Raw genomic sequence first — 14,639 nt, 5'->3', positions numbered from 1 at the left:
CTCTGAGCATGTAGCCCAGGCCGGTATGACCCTGACCTTGAGTAGCATCTTACCCTCACCAAGAATGATGCCACAATATGAAGACAAGATGATCAATTTCAACAATTGGCTTAAGTGTTGGTGTCATTCAAAGGGGATCCAATGCCTGTCAGCCTGGGATGACATGCTCGACAAGCCACGATGCTTCGCTAGGGACGGCTTGCACCTGTCACCCCTGGGCTTTTGGATATTGGCAAAGGCTCTTGCTACCCCATAGTGCCTTTTTAGGCAAGGATCAAACAACAAACCCACCTCCATAGATATCACTAGGGATAAGAAACTAAGAGTAATGCTACTCAATGCCAGAAGTCTAAACCTCAAGATGCATGCACTCAAAACTCTCCTTAGCATGGAGAACATCGATATCTGTGCAGTAACAGAAACCTGGTTCAAGGCTCCGAGAGCACCCCAGCACTACCAGGTTATACCTCATACCATGCTTTTCGCCCCAAAACTTGGACCGAACCACAAAAGGAGGGGAGTATCAATATTCACAAAGATACCCACACCTCCAGGTTGGTGGCACAGCACGAAGCATCAGAGACTATCCATGTGCAACTAACTGTGGGTAAAACTGCCTTCCAGTTTATAGCCTGCTACAGACCACCCTCCCAAACACAGGAACCCCACTTGGCCTTCCTGAGAATACTGGAAAATATGAAGGTCTCTCCAAACACCATTATATTGGGTGACTTCAACTACCCAAACATAGACTGGGAGTATTACTCTAGCTCCAACACCCTAGCCCAAAGGTTCCTAGAATTTATAAACTCAAATGCTATGGAACAACTTGTTACCACTCCCACAAGAGGGGAAAACATACTGGACCTGATCATCACCAACATGGGGACACTATGCTCCAGACCAGAAGTGTATCCCTCACTGGTAAGATCAGACCATAAACTAATCTCACTGGATATTCACATCCCGACCCCACCCCCTGCCCAGAAAACCACAGTGAAAAACTTCTCTAAAGCAAATTTCACATGCCTCAAAACCGAGGCAAAATCCTTCAAAGCCCCCGGGCCTGTGGAAAATACGGCCCAGACCGCAGAATCCTTTATAAACGCATTCTATGAACACCTTCAGGAATGCATGGATCATGCAATCCCAAATAAAACCAAGACCCAATCCTCCAAAGGCAGACGTCCTGTCTGGTGGACCCCAGCCATAAACAAACTATACAATAGAAGGAGGAAGCTACTACATGATAGAGCAAAATCCCAAAAGGGAAGGCATCTCTGATCAGTATTAGCAAAAACTACGGGCACTCATAAAATCGTCTAAGGCCAGCTTCGAGAAAAATTGCACAGGACACTAAGGATAATCACAAGGCTTTCTTTAGTTATGTTAGGAACCTGGGTGGGAATTCCCAGATATGCTCAGAATTAGTCCAAAATGACAAAAAATACACCGAGCCCACAGACATTGCCAACATCCTAGCTGACAGGTTCAGTGCAAACTTCTCCCCCCCTCCCCACCAAAAGGGCAAATATCTATCCCAACAGAGTGCTGCCCCCCTGACATCTCAGATGCTCAGGTAAGAGCCGCCCTCTCCAAAGCAAAAAACACAGCATCAATGGGACCAGATGGTGTCCCGGGCTGCGTTCTACATGAACTCCAAGAAGAGCTAAACCCAAACATAAAACTACTGTTCAATCTTAGCCTTACTACAGGATATGTACCCAAAGAGTGGTGTACAGCAACAGTGGTCCCTCTCCACAAAGGTGGTGCCTCAACGGATCCTGGAAACTATCGCCCCATAAGCCTGACTAGCTTGGTCTGCAAAGCTATGGAAAGGATCATCATGGACCTCATAAATAAAGATATTGGGGACCTACAGACACTGGATCCTACCCAGTTTGGCTTTGTTAAGGGCAGATCCTGCCTCTTAAACCTGGTAGATTTCTTTGAAACAGTCACCAAGGCCATTGACGAGGGGAAGGTGGTCCACACAGCCTACCTGGACCTCGCAAAAGCCTTCGATACAATACCCCACTCGGGCATTATAGATAAGCTCACCAGCTTAAATATAAACACCTATGTCACTAGATGGATTGCAAACTGGCTCAAGGACAGAACCCACATGGTTAGAATTGCTGGAGCCATGTCAGACTCCAAACCAGTTACAAGTGGCGTCCCACAAGGCTCAGTCCTGGGACCTCTCTTGTTCGGTATATATTTCTCGTGGCTACAGGCCAACACGGAAGGACTGTGGCTGACTAAGTTCGCAGATGACTGCAAACTGGGCCATAATCAACTCTCCAGCCGACACAAGCATCTTCCAAAAGGGCCTCATAGAAACAGACAACTGGTGCCAGAGCCATGGCCTCAAGCTAAATGCCAAAAAGTGTATAGTCATCCCCTTTGGCAAAAACAAAGTGCCCACAAATTACCACATAGGTGGTAATCCATTAAGTACAGAAGAAGTCATTAGGGACCTGGGGACCCAAGTTGATAGCAATCTATCATTTGACAACCACGTGGCCAAAGTGGTTATAAAAACATTTTATATAGCCCACCTAATCATGAAGGGATTCACATCTAGATCAGGGAGGTCACCGTGCCTCTTTACTCATCCCTCATCAGGCCCATAATTGAGTACAATGCCCCTTTTGGGATGTACCTTACCAGACACCTGCAGCAACTGGAAAGACCCCAAAAGTACCTCACCAAGAGGATCAAAGGGCTCAAACAGATGCCATATGCTGCCCGGTTAAAGAAACTCCAGCTCTACTCAGTGGCATACCGCCTGCTCAGAGGCGATCTGTGCCTGACGTATAAAGCCATGTCCAACCCGGAATTAATGGACATGCTGCACCTCAGAAAATCCAAATCCCATCGAGCTACGCGACTAACCTCAGCACTGAAATAAATAGGACATGCTGGAGGGACAGATTCATAACCCAGAGGCTCTCTTCACTCTGGAATAAAATCCCAGTCCAGGTTAGGCAGTGTCCCACATTGACTCTCTTCAAGAGGAATCTTGATGAGTGGATGGGAGATCGTAGGTTTACCCCGGCTATCACTTCTGTGTCACTGTTAGACAGAGGCACAGTATACTAACCTCAAAAAAAGGCATAGCAAAATTAATTTAAAATGGGTGGCGAAAGCCAAACACACTCTGGCTAGGCTTATAAATGCCCTAGGGCAGATAGCCTAGTATGAACCTATGAACCTATTAATGAAGGAATTAGAAGGAATAAAAAAACGATGTACATTTGTTATCAATATAGGTTAACAATCTATGGGTACATAACCTTGCAGTATATGTGCAAGCAAAATTATCATTGCAAAAATGCTGTACACTTCACTTTTGTCTACATAGTATGTTTTATTATCAAGGTATTTCTGTATATGAAAAGGAAACCTGAATAACTTATGCAACAATCAAACAAAACTTCAGCATAAGATGACAGTGAAATGCTTGCAGCTAGGATTGTGTCGGTGTGGTTTGTTTACATTTATATAAATGTATGTCTGCTTAATAAAGATGTTTCTTGTTTAGAAAAGGTGTAAGAATGGAATAGTTTATGTAATGTCGCTTAGGTTATATGATATATAAGAATATATGTGCAGTGTAATGTTTGTAAACGTGAACTTAATACAGTTTGATTGCTTTTATATAAATGTAAATTTATCTATGTCACAAGTGTTAATTCAATAAAGGTGTTTCAAAAAAAGATCACAGCTCAACATTACACGAAAGCAAACTATTCACCCAGCCTTTTCGTGTCTGCATGTAACAATAGAACAAGGGGATGTTTCCTGAGTAATAAGAGTCTTGCAGTTACTAGTAACACCTGTAAATAAAGTTCAGCTCAGCATTACAGTGTCAGACCTGAACATAGCTGTTTAAAAAAACTGAGCAAAAATAGAACTGATAGAACACTAAAAAGGAAACACACCCTGTATAAATGTAGGACTGTGTAACAGGAAACACATCCTGTATAAATGTAGGACTGTGTAACAGGAAACCCACCTTGTATAAATGTAGGACTGTGTAATAAGAAACACACTAGTTTAGACCAGTTTACAGGCATTGCTGTATTCTGGGCTGTGGTGTAGTTCCTGTGTTGTCCATTACCTTACTTGGATAGAAGGAAGTTTCTTTGCTCACCAGTGGGAGTGGGGAGTCTTGAGCAGCCTACCTGTCCCTGTAGGAAGTTACCTCAGCACAAGAAGCTGTAGTAATTGGTTGTTTTGGACCATTTCTAGCTCTTTTGTAGTTCAATGTTTAAAATCCGCGTTTACACGGCTTTGCGCGGTTGTGCGCCAGCGCCGGTTAAACAAGGTTAAACTTCTTCTGGCTCCGCCAGGTCTGCTCTTCAAATTTTCCCTTAAGGAAGCTCTACTCTTAGTATAATCAGACTACTCACTATATTATAAGCCTAGCACTTGTTCTCAATACTTCTCTACTAAGTAAGCACTCTCCTACTAAGTAAAGCACTACATCTACTTACCACCCCTGTGAATATCCACTTCCCTTAAAGGTACAGCACTCCCTTATACTGTTCTAGCATGTCGAGTGGTAGATTACTGGTGTCCTCTCCAGTTCATCTGGTCAATCTGGGTATCTTGTGACAATGCTACAATTGTCTCATGTACACAGACAGCCCTCTCCTCCTCCCAACAAACACAAATACATGTGAGAGATGCAACTATATAGCCAAACTGGAGGCTGAACTCTCTCAACTCAGGGCTGGCATGACCAGACAGGAGGAGATGGTAACCACACACACAACAATCCCAGTCCCACATAGACCTACCACAACTGCAAACCAAACACATAAAAACACAAAGACATACTCGGAGGCTCTAATAAAAAACTTACCAAAACAACAGAGGCTCCCAAAGCAGACATCCAAAAATCCACCACCTCAAAACAAAACACATGCAACACATACTTCAATAAATCAGTGTGTCAACCAATCACAGCCCTTAAGGCCAAACACCATGCCTGATACACTAGTAATAGGTGACTCTATAGTCAGACACACTGATGTCCCGCTGACCAGGCTGAACATGGAGAGGTTGACTGTGAGCTGTCTATCGGGAGCTAGGATCCGCCACATAACACACGCACTCAAGTCACTCCAAAGCAAGTACAAATATGACTCCGTCATTGTCCATGCTGGTGTGAATGACCTGAGACGTACCTCCCTGGACTACATGAAAAGAGACATAGAAGAGCTCTCCGATTATGTAGCCCAGGCTGGTATGACCCTGACCCTGAGCAGCATCTTGCCCTCACCAAGAATGATACCACAATACAAAGACAAGATGATCAGCTTTAATAATTGGCTCAAGTACTGGTGTCATTCTAAGGGGATCCAATGTCTGTCTGCCTGGGATGACATGTTGGACAAGCCACGCTGCTTTGCAAGGGATGGCTTACACCTGTCACCACTGGGCTTCGGATATTGGCTAAGGCTCTTGCCACCCCATAGTGCCTTTTTAGGCAAGGCTCAAAAGACAAACCCACCTCCTTAGAAAACAAAAATGGAAAAAACTAAGGGTAATGCTGCTCAACGCCAGAAGTCTAAATCTCAAGATGCAGGCACTTGATGCACTCCTCAGCATGGAGAACATCGACGTCTGTGCAGTAACTGAAACCTGGTTCAAGGCTCCTGAGAGCACCCCAGCTACCAGGCTATACCTCGTATCATGCTTTTCGCCCCAAAACCCGGGCGAACCACAAAGGAGGGGAGTGTCCATATTCATCAAGGACACCCACACCTCCAGGTTAGTAGCAACACATGAAGCATCAGAGACCATACAGGTGCAACTAACCATAGGCAAAACTGCTATACAACTGGTAGCATGTTACAGACCACCCTCCCAATCTCAAGAACCCCACTCAGCCTTCCTGAAGACATTGGAGGATATGAATGTATCACAAAATACCATCATACTGGGAGACTTCAACTACCCAAACATAGATTGGGTACATTATTCTAGCCCTAATACCCTAGCCCAAAGGTTCCTGGAATTCATAAATTCAAATGCACTGGAACAACTAGTCACCTATCCCACTAGGGGAGATAATATACTAGACCTGATCATCACAAACATGGGGACAAAATGCTCCACACCGGAAGTATACCCCTCACTAGTGAGATCTGACCACAAACTAATCACCCTGGATATACATATCCCACCTCCACCCCCAGCACAAAAGACCACAGTGAAAAACTTCTCAAAAGCAGACTTCACTCTTCTTAAGACTGAGATGGTATCCTTTAAGCCCACTGTGCCAGTGGATACCACATACCACAATGCTGAATCCTTCACAAATGCTTTCTATGGACATCTCCAAGAATGCATGGATCATGCAGTCCCAAATAAATCCAAGTCCCTCTCCACCAAAAGCAAGCGTCCTGTCTGGTGGACCTCAGCCATTAACAAATTGTATAACAAAAGAAGGAAGCTACTGCACATCAGAGCAAAATCCCATGAAGGGAAGTCATCTCTGATCAACATTAGCAGAAAACTACGTTCGCTCATAAAAACATCCAAGGCCAACTTTGAGAGAAAAATCGCTAAGGACACTAAAGATAAACACAAAGCCTTCTTCAGCTATGTTAGAAACCTGGGCAGAAACCCTCAGATATGCTCAGAGTTGGTTCACAACAACAAAAAATACACTGAACCCACAGATATTGCCAACATTCTGGCTGACAGGTTCAGTGCAAATTTCTCCCATCCCTCACCCCCAAAAGAAGAAATACTTATCCCAGCTGAATGTAATCTCCCTGTCATCTCAGATGTCCAAGTGAGAACCGCCCTAAACAAAGCTAAAAACACAGCATCAATGGGACCTGATGGTATCCCGGGTTGCGTGTTACGTGAACTCCAAGAGGAGCTAAACCCACACATAAAAATGCTATTTAACCTTAGCATTACTTCAGGATATGTACCTGAACACTGGCGTACAGCAACAGTGGTCCCACTCCACAAAGGGGGTGCCTCTACAGACCCTGGAAACTACCGCCCCATAAGCTTAACCAGCCTGGTCTGCAAAGCTATGGAAAGAATCATTATGGAACTCATAAACAGAGACATAGGGGACCTACAGACACTTGACCCCACCCAGTTCGGCTTTGTAAAGGGCAGATCCTGCCTTTTGAACCTGGTTGACTTTTTCAAAACAGTCACTAGAGCCATTGATGAGGGCAAAGCAGTCCATACAGCCTACCTGGACTTGGCTAAGGCCTTCAACACAATACCCCACTCAGGCATCATAGATAAGCTCAACAGCTTAAACGTAAACCCTTATGTCACTAGATGGGTTGCAAACTGGCTAAAGGACAGAACCCATAAAGTTAAAATCACTGGAGCAATGTCAGACTCAAAGCCAGTCACAAGTGGTGTCCCACAGGGATCTGTCCTGGGACCCCTCTTGTTCAGCATTTATTTCTCAGATGTTAAAGCAAACATGGGAGGGCTGTGGCTGACAAAGTTTGCAGATGACTGCAAACTAGGCGCCATAGTCGATACACCAGCAGACACATACATCCTACAAAAAGGCTTCACAGAAACAGACAACTGGTGCCGGAGTCATGGCCTTAAACTAAATGCCAAAAAATGTATAGTCATCCCCTTTGGGAAAAACAAAGTACCTACAAATTATCACATAGACAGCAACCCACTGAGTACAGAAAAAGTAATCAGAGACCTAGGGACCCAAGTCGACAGCGACCTCTCATTTGACACCCACATTGCCAAAGTGGTTAGAAAAACATTCTACCTTGCACACCTCATCATGAAGGGATTCACATCCAGATCCAAGGATGTCATTGTACCCCTATACTCCTCCCTCATCAGACCCATGATTGAGTACAATGCCCCATTTGGTATGTACCTCACCCGGCATTTGCAACAGCTGGAGAGACCACAAAAGTACCTCACCAAGAGGATCAAGGGTCTCCAACATATGTCTTATTCTGCCAGACTAAAGAAACTTCAGCTCTATTCAGTAGCATACCGCCTGCTCATAGGTGATCTCTGCCTGATGTACTAGGCCATGTCCAATCAGGATCTGATGGACATGCTCCACCTCAAAAAATCCAAATCCATCAGGACCACGAGAGCTAAAGACTTAAACCTCGGCACAAGTATGAATAGGACATGCTGGAGGGATAAATTCATAACCCAGAGGCTTCCCATGCTTTGGAACAAGATCCCAGTTTGTATTAGGCAGAGCCCTTCACTGACTGTCTTCAAGAGAAATCTTGATGAGTGGATGGGAGATCATAAGTTTACCCCAGGGGTCACATCTGTGTCACTGCTAGACAGGGGCACAGTAAACTAATTCTATTATATAAGGGGACCTTCATTGTGTCACTACTAGACAGAGGCACAGTATTCTAAATTTATTCTGTACATTTTTTGTACCATTTCATGGGGTGGCAAAAGCCACATCACTATGGCTAGGCTTACAAATGCCCCAGGGCAGATAGCCTAGTACTATACTATGAAACTATAACTATGAAACACCCTGGATAAATGTAGGACTGTGTAACAGGAAACACACCCTGTATAAATGTAGGACTGTGTAACAGGAAACACACCCTGTATAAATGTAGGACTGTGTAACAGGAAACACACCTTGTATAAATGTAGGACTGTGTAACAGGAAACATTCTGTATAAATGTAGGACTGTGTAACAGGAAACACACCTTGTATAAATGTAGGACTGTGTAACAGGAAATACATCCTGTATAAATTAAACACACCCTGTATAACTGTAGGACTGTGTAACAGGAAACACACCCTGTATAAATGTAGGATTGTGTAACAGGAATTACATCCTGTATAAATTAAACACACCCTGTATAACTGTAGGACTGTGTAACAGGAAACACACCCTGTATAAATGTAGGACTGTGTAACAGGAAACACACCCTGCATAAATGTACTACTGTGTAACAGGAAACACACCTTGTATAAATGTAGGACTGTGTAACAGGAAACACACCCTGTATAAATGTAGGATTGTGTAACATGTTGATGCTGATCTTCAGTTTGCATCATTGAAGAAGAGGAGCTGATGTCATTTACATGCTCCAAACATGCAAAATGTACTAGCAACTTTGTAAGAAATAGATCAGCAACCATATAAATCAAACACAGGCATTAGAGGGTCCTCTCTGCTACCCTCCTACTATTGCAGAAGTATTAATAGTAGGAACCTTTACTATAGCTTGCCTGAACTTCCCTTCAAGAGAAAGAAAAGAACAGGAGAAAAGGCAAAAAAAAAAAAAAAAAAAAAAAAAAACAAGTATATAACAACAGTGGTAATATTATTTGACCACCGCTTCCCTTTTATTCACTTTTTTATAACTTGGCTTTTTAGCCATGGAAAACTCATGACAGGAGAATCAAGCATCTTCATAACAAATCAGTGTAATTCCTAGGTACCAGAGATCCTGCTAACTTTGGCCTTACAGCGAGACAAGCCATTGGGCTGAAGTATCCCACTTGTACAAAACCTCAGCAAAGCTGTAACTGAGAAATACTATGTTCTCAAAATTTCAAATCAACCACAACTGGAAGTTGCAATACTGACAATATTTCTTGTATGTTTAAAGGGCAACCCAACACTATATAAAGTAGGCAAGATGCTAAGAGTTGCAGTCACTGCTGAAGAACAGGCATTGATATGTCCCAACAGACAGTACTGATCATGCTTAAATGACAATTAGTCAGTGTTTACATGTTAAGGACTAATAAGCAGTTAGTATAACTGTTTGATACAGTTTAGCAAAATTGTTTGACACAGAGTTTAGGGAAGTGATATTATGTAGATACATAATAGTTTTTTGCTGATCTGGGACACTTTTTCAAGCATAAATTATAGTCTATGAACTATATAGCAAGGGACTGATTTAGCTTTTTGCTACGGGTTGAGAATGGTGTATAATACAGCAAAAATATATCCTGTAGCTACATAACATCTCTTTGCTTAGTTGAAGACATGAGTGTAAATGTTCTGTATACTGCAGACTCCCTGTCCCGTAACATACAAATGAGTGGTGTATCTAGTGCTTGGTCCAAATAGGACATATTAGGTGTCACATCAGTTTTATTCTGTTGTCTTATGATTCTGGGGTACAGGGCATTCATTGTAAAGCAAATTGCTAGGAGCCAGTGACTCTGACCATTGGTCATTAAGCACAGCTAGTTGGGGGCGACTAGCACAGAAGGGTCTGGTGTGCTGATACCACTTCAGCAGTTCAGTGCCTCCTTCAGGAAATTTTGGCTACAGTTTAGTTAGTGGCATCCTTCACCCTCTTTTAATGCATCTTTATGTTTATATCCCACCATTATTTAACCCCTCAAACCTAGACATGTTGGAACCCTCCCCCACTTGCACTAAGGAGCTATCCAATGCTAAATGCCTTTGGTTATCATTGAGTCTCAATCTGTATTTATTTTCAACCAGTAAAGCATAACAAAACCTACCTCCAGAATCGATTGCCTAACATTATATGGGAAATGGTTTGAGGCCAAGAAATGAACAGTTTTGGCTGAGCAATCTGAAGACATAAGCATACCCACCTCATTGCTTGCACACAGTGATGTTCCAAATATCCTTGAACCTGGAATGCTAGAAACAATGGCAATGTTACTGTTACTTTAGCATAAAGTATTCAAATATTTGTTAGGCTGACTCCTCTTTCACTGAATGATAGTGTTTAAATATTCAAACTGACATCTGGTAGTTTTTCATTTCAGAACTGATCTTTGCACTTTTCAGTTGTTTATACCATTAATCAGTTAACCATAATGTCAGCTTATACTAAAAGGTACATAGTTCAGGAAGAATATTCATTTTTGATTACATTAATTCTGCAGAAAGAAAGAAATCCCCTTGCATCAAGAGCAGCACTGTTTAGTGACTGCTTTCATATAAAAGAATACAGGGATCATTAGTTCTGTTTTATTTTTATTTTCCAGCTTAAGTACCACAACTTTCAGTAATTTTTTGAACATTAATTCTACCTAAAAAGAAAACACTCTGTGCCTCTGTTTTATACGATCATCATTAAATTTGAACTGCATGCCAGTCATGCATAGATTTAAATGACTTACTTAACATGGGGGAATGACCTCACTTGTGACATGTATGCCAACATGAATAAGCATGCAAGACTTGGGGCTTTTTTCAGGTGCAAGGCAGTGTATTGCTACTTTAACTTCCTGCATTGAGATTGCAGAAACTGCCTGCTGGCATCATTAAATCTCTTCAGGCCACCATTCCTAGACACATTGGGATGGATTCAAAAGTAGATGTCTGGAGAATTGAGCTCATTTCTTAGAAATTTTATATTAAAAAAATTGTGCTATTTTTCTGGGGAGCTTATTCACTTTGTCAACAGTGTATCCTTAACAGTAGTTATGTCCAAGGTAACTGAAAGAGGATAAATTCCAACATCCTGGATCAACTAATCCATAGTCCAACCAGGGGCTCAAATATCCTTGACCTGGTCATTACCAACATGGGAGATCGATGTTCCACACCAGCGGTCGCCCCCTCTATGGTCAGGTCTGACCATAAGCTAATCACCCTTGATGTCCACACCGCCCCCCCCAGTAGGGATACCTCCATAAAAAACTTCTCCAAAGCCAGCTTTGTGCTACTCAAGTCAGAAGTGGGCGGTGCACTGGTGCAGTGGTTAATGTTGTCACCTTACAGCAAGAGGTTCTCCGGTTCGATTCTCAGATGGGGAGTCTTCTGTGCAGAGTTTTTATGTTCTCCCTGTGTTCATGTGGGTTTCCTCTGGGTACTCCGGTTTCCTCCCACATTCTAAAGACATGCGACTCGAGCATTTCTCCCTGGGCCTCTGCTGAAAATAGACTTTGTGTAGCCTAGTCAGACTTTCCCGGTCAACAAATGTTAAATAAAAAAAATAAATAAATAAATAAAGTGAGAAACTTCACGACACCCATACAGACGGGAACTGAAAGTTCGACTGCTGAATCCTACACTAAGGCACTGTACGAGCATATCCACTCGTGCATAAATCGTGCCATTCCAAATAGAACCAAGACGCTCTCCTCCAAAAAAAGGAAGCCAGTTTGGTGGTCACCTGCCATAAACAAGTTATACAACAGAAGGAAGAAACTGTTACAGAAAAAAGGAAAATCTAAGGATACAAAAAACTCCCTTACCAGCCTCAGTAAGAAGCTGAGGTCCCTCATAAAATCCTCCAAAGCTAGTTATGAAAATAAAATTGCCAAAGATTCAAAGGACAACCACAAGGCATTCTATAGTTATGTCAAGAAACTAAATGACAATATTCAGATATGCTCTGAGCTACAACAAAATGGCACTAAATATACTGACCCCCAAGGATATTGACAATATCCTGGCGGATCAATTCAGTGCCTTTTCACCCCCCTCTTATCCCCTAAAGGGCCCATCCCAATACCAAAAGACTGCCAAATGCTGGAAATCATGGCCACAGAGGTAAAAAATGCACTTTCCAAAGCTAAGAATACTGCATCTATGGGACAAGACGACACCCCGGGCTGTGTACTACATGAACTACAAAATGAACTGGCACCTCACCTAAGTGTCAAGTTTAATCATAGCCTCACCTCCTGCTTCATGCCCAATGAGTGGCACACAGCTACAGTTATCCCACTCCACAAAGGGGGGTCCACCATGGACCCCGAGAACTATCGTCCCATAAGCCTAACGAGCCTGATCTGCAAAGCCATGAAACGCATTATCATGGAACTTATAAACAAGGACATTGGCAACCTTCAAACGCTGGACCCCACCCAGTTTGTTTTCGTGAAGGGCCGATCTTGTCTCCTCAACCTGATTGTCTTCTTCGAATCAGTCTCCAGAGCCATGGACGAGAGTAAGACAGTCCACACTGCCTATCTGTACCTCTTCAAGGCCTTTGACACCATACCCCACTCTGGAATCATAGATAAACTTACTAAGCTGGGCATTAATCCCTACGTCACTCGATGGGTCGCAAACTGGCTTACTGACAGAACTCACACTGAAAAAGTAGCCGACTCCAAATCCAGCCCCAGACAAGTGACAAGTGGAGTACCTCAGGGTTCAGTTGTGGGACCACTCTTGTTTGGCATCTACTTCTCTGAAGTACAGGCTAACACCAAGGGACTCTGGCTAACAAAGTTTGCAGATGACTGCAAACTGGGAGCCATTATCGAATCCCCAAAGGATGTGGATATCCTGCAAAAGGGCCTTACATAGACAGATGCTTGGTGCCAGAGCCATGGGCTCAAGCTTAATGCCAAGAAATGTATAGTTATCCCCTTTGGGAAAAACCATGTACCCACAAATTACCACATTAGTGGCAGTACACTAAAGACCAAACGTGTGATAAGGGACCTAGGGACACAGGTAGACAGTGGGCTCACCTTCGATAATCACATTGCCACAACAGCCAGGAAATCCTTCTATTTGGCACATCTCATTACTAAGGGATTTTTAATACAGGAAAATGGAGGTGATTATCCCACTGTACTCATCCCTCATAAGACCCATCGTAGAGTACAATGCCCCGTTTGGTATGTACTTTACAAGACATCTGCAACAGATGGAAAGGCCACAGAAATACCTCCCTAAAAGAATCACAGGCCTAAAGCAGATGCCCTATGCTGACCATCTAAAAAAACTCTAGCTATACTCAGTTGCATATCATCTACTCAGAGGTGATCTCTGCTTAACATGCAAGGCCATGTCAAACCCAGAGCTGTTGGACATGCTACACTTAAAGCAATCCCAATTCCTCAGAGCCATAAATTCCAGGGATCTAAACCTGGTCATTAAATGAACAAAACATGCTGGAGGGATAGATTCCTGTCCCAAAAACTCCCCATTCTCTGGAACAGACTGCCCATACATGTCAAGCAGAGCGCATCTTTGGCTCTCTTCAAAAGGAACCTTGACGACTGGATGGGAGAGAGGAAATTCACCCCGGGGGTCATGTCAGTCACCCTGCTAGACAGGGGACCAAGGAAGTAAAATTTCTGGGAATAATAGTCGGAAAATGTTATGGCTAGGCTTGTATAGGCCTTAGGGTCAATAGCCTAGTACCAAACTGTGAACCTATGAACCTATGAGACAATTTACAAACTAGACAAATGCTTGAGATTTCACTCCACCTTGTTATCAGTGGCTCATTAACTACATTATTTATACTGCATTCACCTCCTATGGCATTTCTTAGCACCATTAAGGAAGTTAATGCCTCCTGAAGTACTGCAGAGCTCTTCTCATAAAGTAGAGTCTGAAAGCATGGAATTTCTTATTCCAAGTTTCACTGCTTTGTCCTGTAAGTGTTTTTATGTTTGGCAGGCAGCTATTGATTGTGCACTTTAACTGACATTGACTCTAGATCTATTCTAGAAAAATCTAACTCCACAACCTGCATCAATTCTTCTCATTCCACAATACAATATTATAGTTTTCCAGACACCATTATGACTCATCCTTCAACTACTGTACACATGAAAATTAAAAAAAAAAAAACTGAATGGAGTTAAATACATCCAGAAAGAATTTTACATAGACTCCAATAGAGTTGAACAGAAATAATGAAACAATTCA

At 42.8% G+C, this 14,639-nt stretch overlaps 1 protein-coding gene across 1 annotated transcript in view; it reads left to right on the top strand.

The window, feature by feature from the left end:
- The window catches only part of LOC122812297 (signal-regulatory protein beta-2-like), a 460,698-nt gene that overhangs the window by 397,286 nt on the left and 48,773 nt on the right, over nucleotides 1-14,639 (top strand). The window lies entirely within an intron of this gene.

This window comes from Protopterus annectens, chromosome 9.part0, assembly GCF_019279795.1.
Source record: "Protopterus annectens isolate FY-2018-M chromosome 9.part0, PAN1.0, whole genome shotgun sequence".
NCBI classification, from domain to species: domain Eukaryota; kingdom Metazoa; phylum Chordata; order Ceratodontiformes; family Protopteridae; genus Protopterus; species Protopterus annectens.
The sequence above is the reverse complement of the archived record's forward strand: the minus strand, read 5'-3'. Positions and strand labels throughout refer to the sequence as shown.